The 17,158-nt window shown below is 38.6% G+C and overlaps 1 pseudogene; it reads right to left on the bottom strand.

Moving 5' to 3' along the window:
* Positions 1-15,221: 15,221 nt before the first annotated feature.
* On the bottom strand, positions 15,222-16,362 carry LOC100764662 (annotated as a pseudogene).
* Positions 16,363-17,158: the final 796 nt, after the last annotated feature.

Below are 17,158 nucleotides of genomic sequence, written 5' to 3'. Positions count from 1 at the left end.
GAAGCTTCTATATGGCAAAGGACACAGTGAGTAAGACAAAACGACAGCCCACAGAATGGGAAAAGATCTTCACCAACCCCACATCTGACAGAGGGCTGATTCCCAAAATATACAATGAACTCAAAAAGCTAGCCACCAAAACACCAAACAATGAAATTAAAAAGTGGGGTGCAGAACCAAATAGAGAATTCTCAACAGAGGAATCTGAAATGGCTAAAAGACACTTAAGAAAGCACTCAAAATCCTTGGCCATCAGAGAAATGCAACTCAAAACAACTCTGAGATACCATTTTACACCGGCCAGAATGGCTAAAATAAAAAACATCAATGACAATCTGTGCTGGGCAAGATGTGGTGAAAAAGGAACACCCCTCCATTTGCTGGTGAGGGTGCAAACTTGTAAGACCATTTTGGAAATCAGTATGGTTGTTGCCTAGAAAAATGGGAATCAGTCTACCTCAAAATCCAGCAATTCCTCTCTTGGGCATATACCCAAATAATGCATGTCCATACAAAAAGGATATATGTTCAACCATGTTCATAGCAGCATTGTTTGCAATAGACAGAACCTAGATGCTCCTCAACTGCATAATGAACAGAGAAAATGTGGTGCATTTATACAATGTAGTACTCAGCAGAAAAAAGCAATGGAATCTTGAAATTCACAGGCAAATGGATGGAACAGAATATACCATCTGAGTGAGGTAACCCAGTCACAAAAAGACAAATATGGTATGAATTTTAGACATAGAATAAAGGATTACCATCCTACAATCCTCTTCACCAAGGAAACTATTAAACAAGAAGGATTCTAAGGGAAAATGCATGGACCCTAGGAATGGGAAGGGGCATGTTCTCCTGAGCTAATTGGGAGCAGGAGGATCAGTGAGAGGAAGCTGCCAGAATGAGAGGAGGAGAAGAGGAGGGAAGAGGAAGAAATAGAGTAGCAGAAATGTTGAGTTAGGGGGAGAATAGAGGAGAGCTGGATGAGAGATACCGTATAAGAGGGAGCCATTTTAGTTCTGAGGAGAGATCTGGCACTAGGGAGATTTCCAGAGATCTAAAAGGATGTCACAAACTGACAACTAGGCAATGGTGGAGAGGATAGCCTAAATGCCCTTTCCCTATGATGAGACTGATGTCTACTTTTTATGCCATCCTAGAGCCCTCATCTAGTGGCTGATGGAAGCAGAGGCAGACACCCACAGATATACACTGAACTGAACTCTGGAACCTAGTTGCAGAGAGGGAGGAATGAAGATCAAAGGGGTCGGTACCAGGCTGTTGAATCCCATAGAAACAGCTGGCCTGAACAAGGGGGAGCACATCGACCCCTGACTTCTGTCTGCTGAGGCCAGCATAGGACTGATCCAGACCCTTTAACATGGATGCCAATGAGGAGGCCTCTGCAAGCTAGGGGGCCTCTGGTAGTGGATTAGTATTTTTCCCTTTTGTAAGAAGGGGCTTTGAGAGCCCATCCCACATCTCAGCTTGGACACATGGGGGAGGCCTAGGTTTGGCCCAATATGATATGGTAGACTTTGGGTTGTGGAGGGTGGATGGGGTGGGGAGCAGGTGGGAGGTTTGTGTGGGGTGGAGGGGGAGGGATGGGAGAGGGAGAAGGGATTGTTTCGTGAAGCAAGCTTGTTCCTAATTTGGACTAATAAAAAAATTACAAAAAAGAGCCAAAATTAACCTGTAAGTCCCACCTGCCAAGGACAAAGTAACTTAAAAAAATTACTTGAGAGTCCACAAACTGCTGGCTTCCAGGAACCTACCTATTCATCACACTGGATTGCCTTCCCCAGTTTTAATACAAGGAGAGTAACTTAGTTATACTTTAACTCGATGCCCCATGCTTTGTTGACACCCATGTAAGTCCTGCCCATTTCTGAACAGAAATAGAGAAGGAGTGGATTGGGAAGCTGGGAGGAGAGGAGGGAGGGGAAACTGGAGTTGGGATGTAAAATCAATGAGTAAATTTAGTAAAAGAATCAAATAATACCAATGAAGGTAAAGGTAAAGAAGAGATCTGGACAATTTCACATAAGGTAAGGTTAAGATTTGTGTTTTTGTAGAGAAACATTATCTAGCTCAAACGTCAGATCTAACACTCATAATGTGTAATACTATGGCAAATTTGCTCATATCTCCCTATTACTACAATTGTGGTTTGTCATGTTTTTTTACAGCTTTAGTTTATATTTTAATACAAAAATAGGTCATCAACTCTAGACCACACAGCTGCCTGGTGTCAGAGGCCAGGAGAATGAGAAGGAGACAAGAGGATGGGTGAGGAAGACATGAGGGAGCAGGAAGTTTGAGTTGGGGGACGAATAGAGGAGAGCAAGATAAGAAATACCTTAATACAGGGAGCCATTATAGGTTTAAAGAAAAAATCAGGCACTAGGGTATTGTCTGGAGAGTTACAAAGATGACACCAACTGACAATCTAAGCAACAGAGGAAAGGCTACCTTAAATGCCCTCCCCTGATTATGAGATTGATGACTAACTTACAAGCCATCCTATAGCCTTCACCCAGAAGCTAGTGGAAGTGGATGCCAACACCCACAGATAAACACTGAATTGAACTGGAATCCAGTTGCAGAGAAGGAGAAGTGATGAGCAAAGTGGTCAAGACTAGGCTGGTGAAACCCACAGGAACAGCTGACCTGAACAAGGGGGAACTCCTTGTTCCTAGACTGATAGCTTGGAAACCAGCATGGGACTGATCCAGCCCCCTGAATGTGGGTGTCAGTGAGGAGACCTTGGAAATGTATGGGGCCTTTTATAGTAGATCAGTACTTATCCCTAGCATAGGAATAGACATTGGGATCCCATTCCACATAGAAGGATACTCCCTGAGCCTAGACACATGGGGGTGGGCTTAGGCCCTATCCCAAAGGACATGACAGACTCTGAAGACCGCTATGAAATTCCTCCCCCTCCTTGGAGAGCAGAAAGTGTATGGGATAGGTAGGATGTTAGTTGGAGAGTGGCAGGGGAGGAGGGAGGCAGAGGAAACTGGGATTGACATGTAAAGTAATCTTGTTTCTAATTTAAATAAAAATGGAGAGAAAAAAAGAAAATTACCCTAATCTTTTTTATTAATTAGATTTTGGATAAATTTAAGATACAAAAATATTTTGAATGTAAGTTTCAGTTGATTGAAATACAGATTTTGTTGAACTAAAATTTTATTTTTCTATTTTAATATGGTTAAAATAAGTTGTTCCTAATCTTCAAATGTTATTCATATACTAATATAGTATCTTTTATATATGTATTTCTATATTTTAAGATTAATTTTTCATAAAATTCATGATGCTACATTTAATGATCCTGTATTCTCTTTCATTGTATGATATCTTATGTCTATTCTTTAAGACATAGATAAGCTGTACCACATGTTAAATAATAAAAAGATCAGTGGTGAAATTAAAAAAAAAAGCAGAGGAGTGATTCTCTGATACAGGTTAACCCTGTCCAGGCAACACCTGTAAGACCATCAACTCTGGAAACTGCAGCTAACACTTGCTAAAGCAGCTTGTTGTCTCCCCAACACCTGCATTGTAGTGTGTAATCTCATGTGATGTGTATAAGTAATGTAATATCATGATTACATCTCAATCTTATGGGTACATAATATCTTTTAGTGGTGAGGAAGATGGCTTTTCATTTAGCTGTATAATTTTGATATATTGAAAATATAGTAAAATATGCTTTATAACTAGATCTATTTGTCCCAAGAGGACTTTAGATATTTAAAAGCCCATGTTGTTCCTTTTGCTGAGATTATCTGCACAAATTAACTCACTTTTACCTCAGAGACAGTTAAACCGAGACTAAAGTCTTTTTGTAAATAGATCATAAGTTTAAAACTTTACAGTTATGCACAAGTTCAGAGTGAAGGTATATTGCCAAGGTTGCTACACAAGCACCCTCAGAAAAGCATGCCAATTCTTCACTTGCCAAATCTGCTGACAATAGACCTATGTCTCAATGTTTGTCACTGGTGACTGTGCTCTTCACCCCAAATCTGGTCATGGTCTTACTCCTGTAACCTTGGAAACTTGTGTTGCCATGGTAAATGGCTCAGCTACTTATGTTTCAACCTAACAATGTTCTTTTGACCAATGAGAAGTAACTCTTGTAATTTTTCTCTTTGCTTTTAGCCTCATGGGAAGGAGTATTTAGGTTAGAGAAGAAACCTGGAGGAATTAGGATTAGGACAGGAGAATTAGAATAGAGACAGAAGAATAAAGAGACTTGTTAGGAACAGCATGGTATGAAAGAATTCCTTCGCCCTCAGATATTCAAAGTTTCCTTCACTTCCTGTAGCATCTGATCTGAACTCTGAAGAGGATCTTGAGGCTGGACCCCAGTGGCCCTTGTTATGCTGTGACCAGAGGAGAGTTAGAGGACACACACTCCTGTGCTTCCCTTGGTGGCAAAAAACAAAACAAAACCAAACAAAACAAAAAAGTCACCACCACCACCAACAAACAAATCACATAGAGAAAGTGTCTGTGTCAGCAAGACTTGTCCAGGTTTTTAGGCCCACATGAACCCATATTAAACCTGCATTGACTATCCAAGTGTGTCTTTGTAAGACATCTTGTAATCTTTGTAGAATTTTGTTACATTGACATTAAAAAATAAGATTTTAAGTTTTTACATATACATTTCAGAAATAATACAGATGTGTTTTGTGGACAGCCTATACTGCTTGTATTAAATTTCTGATGCTTGCTTGATAAAAAAATTAAATGGTTCAATTATTTTAAAAAGTATAATACAAGAACAATAGATCAAATTTTACTAGCAAATGAACCTCTTCCTCAATGCAGAGCATGAAGTTAAAAAAATCTGAGAATATCTTAAAATTACTGTTATATTGATATTTGAATTTCTAAATAAGTAATGGTTCAAATGCAATTCAATATACGATGGAAAAGTTCTAATGCTGAATAATTTGCCATTTTTACTGTGGGCTCATGTGAAATAGAAGGGAGAAGCTTTGCATACAATTTAAAATAGAATTCCACAGTAAATTGTTTATGAAACGGCATTATAATTTACTTTTTGTTTTGCAAAACAGGAGGAGAGTAATTAATTGAAGAAAAATTTAAGATATAAGAACATAACAGACAAATGAATCTTGTACATACACACAGTCATAGATCAGCACCAAACAGCTTTAGTCCTTGAGAACAGCCTCATTTTCAATATAATATTTGCTGATTATAATACACAAGTAAACATAATTGTAGAATTGCTCTTATAAAACTTTTACTCTCTATCTCCTTCCATGTAGAAAAGGACAAATAATATTGGCAATATTAATAATGGAATACATGCTAGTAAGATTTTCTGTAATGTAAGTTTGGAAGTATATTTTGCTATAGTCATGCAATGGCTGTTCTACTGAAGAAAAGGGATCTATCCATAATATTTGAGGAGCAGATTTGTATACTATGCACTTAAGTACAAACCTGGAAATCACCCAAGTAGTGTTTTCACAGAGGAATCTAAAATTAAAATTCTCCAGTAAATCTGGATGGAAAATGCATTTCAATGTTAATTAATAGTATTGCTCCTATTGACTCTGACCACAAAGCATGTTCATGAATAGACATTTAACAGCCATCTTAACAATGCCAAAATAAGACATAGTCAAGAAGGAATGTTAATGTATATGCATTATAAATATGAAATATTCAAAATAAGTTACAATTTAGTTTTCAATGTCAAAATGTTTTATGATGGGCAGAAAAGGTGGGAAATGATTTTACTTAAAAATGTTATCTTTACCCTATACTCTCTGTTGATTTCTATTTTCAAGAGATGGTTGTGTGCAGACGGCTACCTGTACACATCAGCATATAACAGATTTGATGACCAATGCTACCATAGTAGATTTGTTTGAAATCCCATAATAATTACATAGTGTTGGTTTTCTATTAGCAATATTTTAATGGTTTCATGTAGTTCTGATTTGTGTCCCAACTTAATACTACCTTATGTTATCTGTTTGTTTCATACAGTAAGACACTTACCTATGAGTATGGCATAATGTCATTAGAAGTTATTTTGCCTTATGTATATATTTTTAAAACAGTAGTATTATTTGGCTTTCCCCTAGGTCCCTGGGCTATCCAGTCTTAGGTTCTTGGTAGCCCAAGTAGTGTCAGATATTACGAGTTCTGTTTCATGGAGTGGGCATTCAGTCAAATCAGATCTTAGTTGGTTACTCCCATAAGCTTTGTGCTATCATTACCCTAGCATATCTTGCAGCAGGACATCATTTGATCCATGATCAAAGACTTGTGACTGGGTTGATGTTTATGTTCCTTTTTTGGATAGCATTCAGAGTACCTTTCTATACCAAAGATGTAAGAAAGTGAGGGTGAAGGTTCTATGTAGGCACCAGCTCAATTTTTCCATGTTCGCTGAGTTGTGTAGGTGTTGTCTTTGGCAACAGAGTTTTGCATCAATTTGTGGAGAGCAACATGTAGTCTTGGCAACAGGCTGGTTCATTTGGGGATTCCCAAAGGACCCCTTTGGCCAATTACTCAGTATTGGAAACTTCATTTTATGACAAGAGATCACATATAGTTCTCATTATATTATGAAGAATTTTGTGTTACATATTTGCTCTTGTTTACCTTTACAGCTCTTATTCTTGGGAACCTGTCATTATAATAGTGATAAAATGTTTAAAGACAATTGAATTAACACAGTAACTTGCACAGTTTTGGGTATTTCCAATAACGTTTTCTCATTTACTCTCATGTAATCTTCCAGATAATTCAGTGACATAGTTGCATGTTAACAAGATATGTGATTAACTAGAACAATGTAGTATTTAATCAAGCTGGATAGAATAATAATAATTTCCAAACCTAGCAATGTATGGAGATCACTGGAAAAGTTTCTTACAATCTAAAAGCCAAACTCAACTAAGTATTTGCATGGTATCAAATACAGCAGGTAGAAAAGTATCTTGAGATACAAATCACATTTTAGACCCAGTTAATATTTGCTTTGTAATCTCATTGTTTCATTTAACAGTACTTTGAAGACAGCTGTTATCATCACCACAAAACTTTTCCTGTTTCAAATGGCTCTTTTTTTATGTCAATCTATTATATAGAGTATATTAACTGAGTATATTTGGCTTTACTTGCTGGGAATAAATTTTGTGTTCATTTGTGCCTTACAAAGTAAGTTACAATGATAAATCATGAATACATGAAAATATTTGTCTGAGTATATTTAGATATATTTTATATATCTTTACATGCATTCTACATTTTCTAAGAATATTTAGATGGAATATTTCCATAGGTAGATAGTTCATTCCAAAGACATATAAATTTAAATTTTTGCTAGATATTGATAGTGGTTTCCAAATTTTTATATCAATTTGGTGGATCCTCCAAGAGAAACTGCTACTTTTCATCAGGTATCTACCTACAGAAGTTATGTTCTGCGTTACCACTGAGTAATGGATACTAGGATCTTGGTTCTGTTCTAGTTGAGTTTCTTTCTTTATTTGCAAATGCATTTATGTCACTCTTCTCATATTTGCTGGCCATTTGTGTATGTGCACATATGTATACCAGCTGTTATACATATCTTTGGACCATTTTTCCTTTGTTAGATTTTTATATATTTTGGTAACAGCTCAAGTATAATAAAAAAAATTAGTCCTACTTACATGCTTTGCCAAAATCATTTCTAGTTTGGACCTTGGTAGAATACTTTAACTTAAAGACACATGCATTCAACTCTTTTCTATACTCTCAATGATTTGGATCTTCAGACATAAGAACTAGACATTTACAATTTTATAAAACTTTTTTCAGGTGGTTTCCATGTAGCTGACCACACACTGAGTTGGAAGTTATTGGCTTCTCCAGAAGACATGAATGAGTTAAGTACAAAAACCTAAGTTACTAGAGAAGATATTTTTGATCATAGCATGCAGAGGAATCATGGAAACCATGACTTTCCCAACTGGGAATCCTTTCCTCAAGGGTGTTAATCTGGAAGCTATTTTCCTGACAAAAGTATCATGGCTATAAAAACACTGCTTGGCACCATAGCATGGTTGAAATATAGAAACTTTCCAAGAAATGGAAAAAGCTGCAAATATATTTCTAGGCAACTTCAGAAGAATGATTATGTGAACACTTGAAGATGCTAGTATTCTCTGCAATACTGGAGTCAAGTGAAGATGAGACCAAGATCTACCAGTCAGCTATGAAGACTGTCTAGTAAATCTAACAACAAAGAGGACATAGTTTTCATAGACTGTAAATAAAGCCAAAGCAGCAATGATTCCTTCATAATACAGGTATAGCAATTGATAACATTACATATTATTTATAGGTATTATATATAGGAGTAATTATTATAGCTTCTCTTCAAGTATTTTCTAACTGCCTATGAGAACAGGCTACCTATGGAATACTACTGTTATTCTAATTTTGAGAAAGATGTGGAGTTTAAAGGGGTTATCTGGTTTTCCTGAGACTTCCCAGATAGCAAGTAGAAATAGATATTAATTAATATAAAGAACATGTACATGTACCTTTCAGTGCATTCTTCTAAACTTTCTCAGTTCATCCATTATCCCATAAATCAAGATGAATGACATGCAGTTATCCCAAAGAAAATGTTTAGACTCTTAGAAAGATCCTTTCTCCTCTTCTTTGGCTCATGAAGAAAATACAAATCCACTTATATTTCCAGGCAATTTAGAAAATTTATGTGAAACATTTTTTTTTAATTCTTGTTCTTCTCCCTTGGAGAGAGTACTTATCCAGATGTATCTGTTATTGATTATGGCTCCTATGTAAGATCTTAAAATTATTTTCTGCTTTCTTTGTACTATTGATCTTCTCTGGCTAGGAGGAGGTTTATGGTACTTCCTTTTTCCATGAAGCAATGAGAAAACTGGACTTGGATCTATTGGATGCAAACTTTAGTTTTTTCTATTCTGTATTCTACAACTGAGCCAAGGTGGACTGGCAGAGTGAATGTCTAAACATCAATGCCTGCTATAAATATGTCTCATCTGTTGTTCAATAGTGTCTTCCATGGATGGGCAATGGTGGCACACACCTTTAATACCAGCATTTGGGAGGCAGAGACAGGCTCTGAGTCTGAGGCCAACCTGGTTTATGGAGCTAGTTCTACAACAGCCAAGGCTACACAAAGAAGTCCTGATGTGAAGAGGACATAAGGGAGCAGGAAGGTTGTATAGGAGAAAAATAGAGGAGAGGAAAATAAGAGATACCATCAAAGAGGGAGCCAGTATAGGTTTAAAGTGAAATCAGGCACTAGGAAAATGTCCAGAAATCTATAAGGATGACACCAACTAACCATCTAAGTGACAGTGGAGAGGCTACCTTAAATGCCCTCCCCTGAAAACAAGATTTATGAGTAACTTATATACCATCATAGAGCCTTCATCCAGGACCTGATGGAAGTAGAAGAAGATACCCACAGCTCAAAACTGAACTGAACTGGAATCCAGTTGCAGAGAAGGAGGAGTGTTGAGCAAAGGGGTCATGACCACATTGGTGAAACCCACAGAAACAGCTGACCTGAACAAGAGTGAGCTCTTGGCCCCAGACTGATACCTGGAAAAGCATCATGTGACTAATCCAGACCCCATGAATGTTGGTGTTGGTGAGGAGACCTCAGAAATCTATGGGGCCTCCTGTAGTAGATCAATACTTATCCCTAGCATAGGAATGGACTTTGGGAGCCCATTTCACATAGAGGGATACTTCTCAGCCTAAACAAACGGGAGAGGGCCTAGGCCCTATCCCAAAGGATATGACAGACTCTGAAGACCCCTCATGGAAGGTCTCACCTTCCCTGGGGAGCAGAAATGGTATTGGATAGGTAGGGTATGGGGGGGCAGGGGAGGAAGGGAGGGAGAGGGAACTGGGATTGACACATAAAACAATCTTGTTTCTAATTTAAATAAAATAACAACAAAATATATTGTCTTCACCATATTCTCTACTTAGCTTTCTCAGTGATAGTCATATAATGTGCCCCACTGTGGTATATCTGAATTCTTCAGCTGATTAGAAACTGACAGAAAAATGAATGAATGACTAGTTATTCCCATTATAGTATGTGATGGTTCACTAAATGGGTCATCATTTAGACTAGAATACAGTATGAAGTGTCTCATGGAACAGTAGAGAGATTGTTTAGATATAATGTCTGGTGTTGTAGAGCTGGTACAGGGTTTAAAATGTCTGTGTAGATTTTAAAAGCTGAATAACCAGACTCAAATAATACAGTGCATAATATAACATATCAGATATAAATCTAGACTATGTTAGCAAGAAGATTGTCTTAAGGGGTTAATAATGCTGTACAATGAATGAGATCTAGCTTGAGGCAGAGAAATATATAGACTTCTGTCTTGACATTAGAGGTTTTTTGGGAAAGCTAATCTAGAATAGCAAATTTATTTTTCTGTGGACTTTCTAGACTCATTTCTGAACCTTTAATGGTAGGGAGAAATAAAAAAAATAGACAGCATATGTTTATTTTATTTATTTCTGTGAACCATCTTGTTTCCTGTTTATAAAATATGATGGACATAAATGGTATAATGGAAAGATGAGATTTGGGATTGGCTAAAGGCCAATGGTGGCTATTCAAATTTAAGAGAAATAATTAATGAGGAAGGTAAAGTATTGAGAGCAAAGCATGTAATGAGTTGCATTGATCTCAGTAGGTGTAGACTTTGTCAGTACTCTTGAGGTTTAGGTATGCCCCAAATTCAGGTGGTGGAAACTTACCAGGTGTGGAAACAACACAACATTGGAAATTAAGACATAGTAAGAGGTGATTGGCTCTAAAGAGTGCAGCCTTTCTAAAAGGATTAAAATTAACATCTGTTTTGTGCTTTTTCTTTAAAGAAATTCATCTCTTGAATGAATTTTTGCCCTTTGCAATCCTTCCATGACACAGCATAAAAACTGAATATTTCTTTCCTTTGGATTTCTGATCCTGCAAAATTGTTATCTGAATCAAGCTTTCTTGTTAATAATGTATCTAATCTCTGGTATTCTGTTACAGTAACACAAAGCAGAGTAAGACAAATGCCAACATAAAAGCAGGACTTAGAGTTCTGTGTGACCGATATCTGCTTTAATCAAACTAGGAAAGTGCCATTCTGATGACTCCTACATCTGTTTACTTTGAATGCCATCCCTCAGAGTACTTTTGAAGGGAGCTCTGTGACCATAGCTGTGTGCCTGGCCTAAAATTTGTAGCAACTTGTAAAGCTAATGATGATGGGGATATAGGACATCACAGAATTTAAGGCATTCAAATTTTGCTTTAAATTTTTAAGTTTTCTTGTTATATTCATATATTCTAACAAGGTCAGGTCAGTTCATCTTAGGAGACTAGCAATGCAAGACTCCAAAGTGAAGCTATGAACAATATGCAGTGCAAGCAAGGCAAAAGAGATGACTCAACTAAGTGCTGACCATTGAAGATAGCACCATACAGTGTTCACAATACTTGAAGATCCAATGTTATGGATGGGTAAACATACAGCATGGCTTCCTGCCAAGAGTTTGGGAGGCAGGGTGTCATAAAATGCATTTCTCAAATGTGGTTAAAACCACACCATATATAATAAACATGTGGCCGAAATAAAGATTTTTTTCTTTAATGCTCTTTTTTTATCTATAACTTGCCCTTGTCTTGCATTAACTACGTGTCCCAGTTGGATTTGGTCATGGATTGTGAGACCATGGATTGTGAGACCAGTTTTAATTTGGGTTAAACCCCCTCATCCCACCCCAGGCCCATCTAGATTATTGTTTTTACAGCCTAAGTTCCATGTAAGTGAAACTAAGTGATTATCCATCTTTGTTGACAGTTGTCTCTGGGAAAAGTGAAATGTGTGAAAAGTCGGGGTTTTACTCTTTAACTTTGAGGCTCCAAAGGGTGAGCATCCATTTGTGGTAGTGAGGATGGGTGTAAGGAAGAAATTCATGCTGCAACACTGAAAAACAGAACCCAAAAGAACTCTATCTATTTTTCAGTCCTAAATAAAATCCTTTGGCTAAAAGCATGCTTTTATCTTGGTTTGGCTCTTTGTGTATATTAATCAAATGGGTGGAACTAAAAACTGAGAGGACGGATGAGTCATTCTCAATTAATGCTTTTTACTGTCATTTTAAAGTTGCTAGTTAAAGCACTCCTCAAGAGCCAGATAAAAATTATCACATGCTGCATTACTCTTTTATGTGAATTCTGGAGAAAAAGCAAGTCCCTAGAGATATGAGCAGTTAGTATTCTGGGGCTGAGGGTGGGAATGGAGAGTGACTGAAAATGGCAAAAGGTTTCCTTGTAGAGACATAAAACTGTTCTACAACTAGATGGTGATGATGGTTGCATGCCTGTGAATTTACTATAACTGAATGCCATGCTTAAAATTAGCAAAAGCTATGGTATATAAAAAGGATGCTTTAAAAAATAAGGAAAACCAAATATATTTCATCAAGCAATGGATGCTACAGACAGATATGTGAGCCAGATAGATACCAATAGAAACTGCTGGTAAAATGGTAGTTGCCAGAATAGCCTATCCAGGTAAGTAGCATCTTTTAGGTCAAGCTTTTCTTGAGTATATGATGTACAATTTAGCAATAGCTTTCAGTGTAAAGGGGCCTCCGATTAAGAGCCACAAGTTGCCCATTTATGTTGTATTTAATAGTAAAACATAAGGCACAGAGCTAAAAACAAATAAAAAAATCTTTCTACTTGTTTTGCTCTGTTAATGCTGTTTAAATACCTTGCAATACATGGCAATGATCTCTTTTACTTAGACTTTATGAATAAAAATTTGAGGGGCTGGAGAGATGTTTCATTGTTTAAAAATTTGCTAAGCATGAACATTGGAGATTTGATCCCCAGCACCCATGTAAATGCTGAGAAGTTGTGGCAGCCACCTTTAATTCTAGTGCTTGGGAGGTGGAGACAGATGAGCCCTGTAGTAATCTGGCTAGCTAGACTAGCTGAATCGGTGATTTCTGTGTTAGAGAGAGAGAGAGAGAGAGAGAGAGAGAGAGAGAGAGAGAGAGAGACCCTGTCTCAATACATAAGGTTACCTGTGGTCAGAGAAGATACTTTACATTCATCTTTGCCCTCCATCTAAACCCACTCACTTGTGTTCACACACATGCAAAGAAACACACACACAAAACATGCATACAACTCACACACATGAATACACACACACACACACACACACACACACACACACACACACCACTACCATCATCACACCTAATAACCATTCTATTTTCATACATGCAGTGTATAATATTTCTTGGCTTTTAAGAAATCACATTACAGTAAGGCTTCATGCATAGGTTGTTAATGTTGGTAAAGTTCTTGGATTGTTCAGCAATCTCAAGCTAGACAGCACTCTGCTACCTAAATCAATTTTCATGGGTGGCATTCAGGCTTTTCATAGTGAAGAACTCTGTGAAGACTGGTGATCATGAGCTGCCCAAGTTTGTAGAACAACGTAATCTGAATGTCTAAAGTACAGTTAGATTGCTTCTTACAAAATAATTATTTTATAAGTAGGTTAAGTGCATTTTAGTTAATAAAGTTTCTTCCATTCTCTGGATAACCTTCAAGTAATAGATTCACATGAAGTAGGTTTTATTCCTTGTCCTGCAGATGGCAAAATCACAGAAGTATCAATCTTTAGAAGAAAAAAATCATGAGTCAGATTTTATTCTATTAAAAGACAGAAGATTTCAGTCTTGAGAGTTTCACTTAAGAAAATAAAGTAAAAGCAAAAGCCCAGACTGGTCATATATATCAAGTTTTCTGATGTTCATTACTGTTCATAAAAGCAAATTTGATGGTGTGCCCACACTTTCATGGCATTTAGGGGTAGACAAATAGTTATTATAATGTCTAGATGAAACAATTGGAGAATCTTGATGGAAGAATGAGAGGAAAGCTTAAGTATTTCATGTGCTGAATTTAGGCCTAACACCCTACAGAATATTCTGGAAGAGGCTATTCATACTGATGACTTCTAAGATTTCACTAGTTCTACAATTTGTGCTTTATGTGTGTGAACTGCATGCAACACAATATATAATATATAGCATTATAGCAAAGTATAATCACAAGTGTATGTAATTTTCTATCTCTCCATATTAATTTATCCTCTGTTGCTGTTTGTAACAAAATACTTTAAAGTGCTTATTGAGCTCACGTTTCTATAGTTTGAAAGTCCATGATCCAGCAGCTCCTCAGATCTACTCCTGGTGAGGGCTTCCTGGTTACATTCGGTCATGACAGAAGCATGTGGTATGAGGGTGAGGTCATGTCTTGTCTCAGGAAGCAAGAGATCGATTAAATGCCAGTCAAACAGTATATATAGAGCAACACCTTTCCACATGACTAATTCACCCTTGCAATACCCAACTCACTCTGTTTTCTCAAAAGAATCTCCCCAAATGTGTTTGTGTTTGTGTTTGTGTGTATTTGCATACATGTACATGTGTTATAACTGAGCCTATTCCCACTCATTTTTTCCCTCTGGCAGCATTTATTGCACCCATTCTGTCTCAACCAGTATTGGGCAGAAAAGCAGAAGGTTAAGCGTTCGTCCCCACCTTACAGAGTTCCCAGACCCAAGGAGGCATCCAGGCTTGGCACTTAAATTTCTTGTTCGTCAGGTCAGGGAAGGCTTCCTGGAAGAGGTGGCCATGTATACCTAGTCTATCCACAGGACAGAGGCTGTTGGGAAGTCCTATGTGAAGTACCAAGTTATTGGAAAAAACCACGTGGCAGTGCCCACACACTTCTTCAAGGTGCTCATCCTGGAGGCCAACAGTGGGCAAATCGAGCTGCGTTCCTATGTGATGCCCAATGCCCCCGTGGATGAGACTATCCCTTTGGAGCACTTCCTGGTGCCCATCCAGAGCATTGCGCAGGCCTCTGGGTTGCTCTTTGTGCCCAATATCCTGGCTCGAGCTGGAAACCTCAAAGCCATCACTGCTGGCAGCAAGTAAGAGTGAAGGACTCAAGACACTGGGAGGGGGGGTGGCTTATATCAAATGTGGTTATTTTTGGAGACAAGTCTTGAGCATCTCTATTCCTGGTGAGTCTAGGTCTCCCTGTATCCACAAAGTTGTCAGGTACTCCAGGAACTTGCCTGGGCGAGGGCAGGTTGTAGGGCAGCCAGAGAGATGACTATGGCTTCCTCAGTGCGGATGGTACGGCTGCCCTGGCTGGGGCATATGTTGATATAAAAGTCGAAGAGGACACTGGGTTCCGACACTTCAAGGTTGGGGTCAGCATCCACTCCAGCTTCCAGCCCTTGGAGGCCCCCAAACTCTACAAAGCATGCCTGAAGCTGGGCAGCTGGGCAGAGGCCACGTTGGAGCCTTACTCTGATGTCCCAAAGGTCAGGTAATACCCATCCTGGAAGGGAGCCTCAGCAAACACAGCACTGAGGCAGGAGGCCAGTAGGACAGTATAGCCCCAGTAGAGACCAGCTTTGTTGCGGGGGTCCTGCGATGACACGACTGTTCCCTTGTATGTCTTGCATTCTCGGAGCTGTTTCTGGTTCAGTCTCACAGTCACTTGAAGTCCGGGTTCCAGTTTCTTGTCAATCTTCACCTCCTTCTTCATTCCACAGTTTGACCAAAGAGCCGTGGCCTGCCTTGGTGAGCCGGTCTACTATGATGCCTTCTCGGAACTCAGGTTCCTCATCCTGCCGCCTGTGGTAAGGACTGTCCAAGGGGTTGAGGATCCCTGCAAATTGCAGATCTTGGTATTTGGGGAAGAAAGCCTTTCTTAGGTACTGTGGACACTCTAGGTACTACAGGATGCGAGCCAGCTGTACATATGCCTGCCCCTTCTTGCCAACTCCCTTGAATTCTCCTTCCACAGTCTTGGTATCTTGGCCCTCCTCGTCGAACACCACAATCTCGTCCACACAGAAGATGGTGCGGGCTCTGGCAATCTGGCCAGCCAGGTAGGCTCGAAGCTCAGGAGAGTGGGCACTGTCCAGGATGGAGGCAGGCAGGGCCACACTCAAGAGTTTAAGGCCGTCTTTCCTCACTCTGGGCAGCCTCCTCCTCCTCCTGGAGCTTAGCCTGTTCCTCCTGAGCCGCTGCCGCCCCAGTTTTTTCCATCATCTTGAGGTCCTTCCACTTCTTTTTCTCCTCTTTCTTTTGCAGCTTCCATTTTCGCCATTCAACCCTTTGGCCTTCTTCACCTGGGTCACACGGACGCTTCCTCGGATGCTCTGCTATGTTTCCAGAACACATTGCGCTTGCCAATCAGCCTTCTCATTTTTTTTTTTAACACACAGAATTATTTTATGTAGTTATAGGAAAGGACTGCTTTGAAAAGAGAAGATTTAAATCCTTAATGCTTTGAGTAACTTTAAAACTTTAAAATATGAGCAGTTCTTTTTCCTGATAAGGTATGTGACACACATAGAAATCATGGGGTTTTCTAAGTGCTTTTTTGATCTTTCTGTGTGATTCAACTAAAGTTGGCAAAATGCGTTGAATGCCACAATTTCTGGCCGAGCTTCTGGTGCATCACAACAGAAACATTCTCTCTTCTTTTCATGCTCATGAATTGGTATAGGGGTATGCAACATTGACTTCCATTAAGATGCATCACAGGAAATGCATGCAGTAATTGTTGTTTGTTTTGAATGCACTTCCATCATTTCACGGAGTGCTATCCAGCACCTACTGAAAATGGAGTACAGGTGTCTTCTCAGGGAAACTTAGGGTTTACTTTTGTCAAGCTAGAAAGTTGAGAAATTTATCTTTTGCTGGTGTTATCTATCTAGATTTCAGATCAATAATAATAGATTTTAGAGCAACTTAAAAACTTCAATAGATGTGTCCCCAGATCTCATACTTTAAGACCCAGGAGATTTTGGAAGTTTATCTCTTCTAACTTATTGTATTAAGGTTCTGAGGTTTCATCAGACAGACTAAACCAACAGAATCTCAATTCCATCTTTGTGCCTCTGTCTTTTCTCTCTAACTTTCTTTTGTATCCCCAGCTCGCTTTTAACACTACTGTTGTTAAAGCTAACACCCT

This window comes from Cricetulus griseus, assembly GCF_003668045.3.
Source record: "Cricetulus griseus strain 17A/GY chromosome 1 unlocalized genomic scaffold, alternate assembly CriGri-PICRH-1.0 chr1_0, whole genome shotgun sequence".
NCBI classification, from domain to species: domain Eukaryota; kingdom Metazoa; phylum Chordata; class Mammalia; order Rodentia; family Cricetidae; genus Cricetulus; species Cricetulus griseus.
Note: the sequence above shows the minus strand (reverse complement) of the source record. Positions and strands in the feature narration are given on the sequence as shown.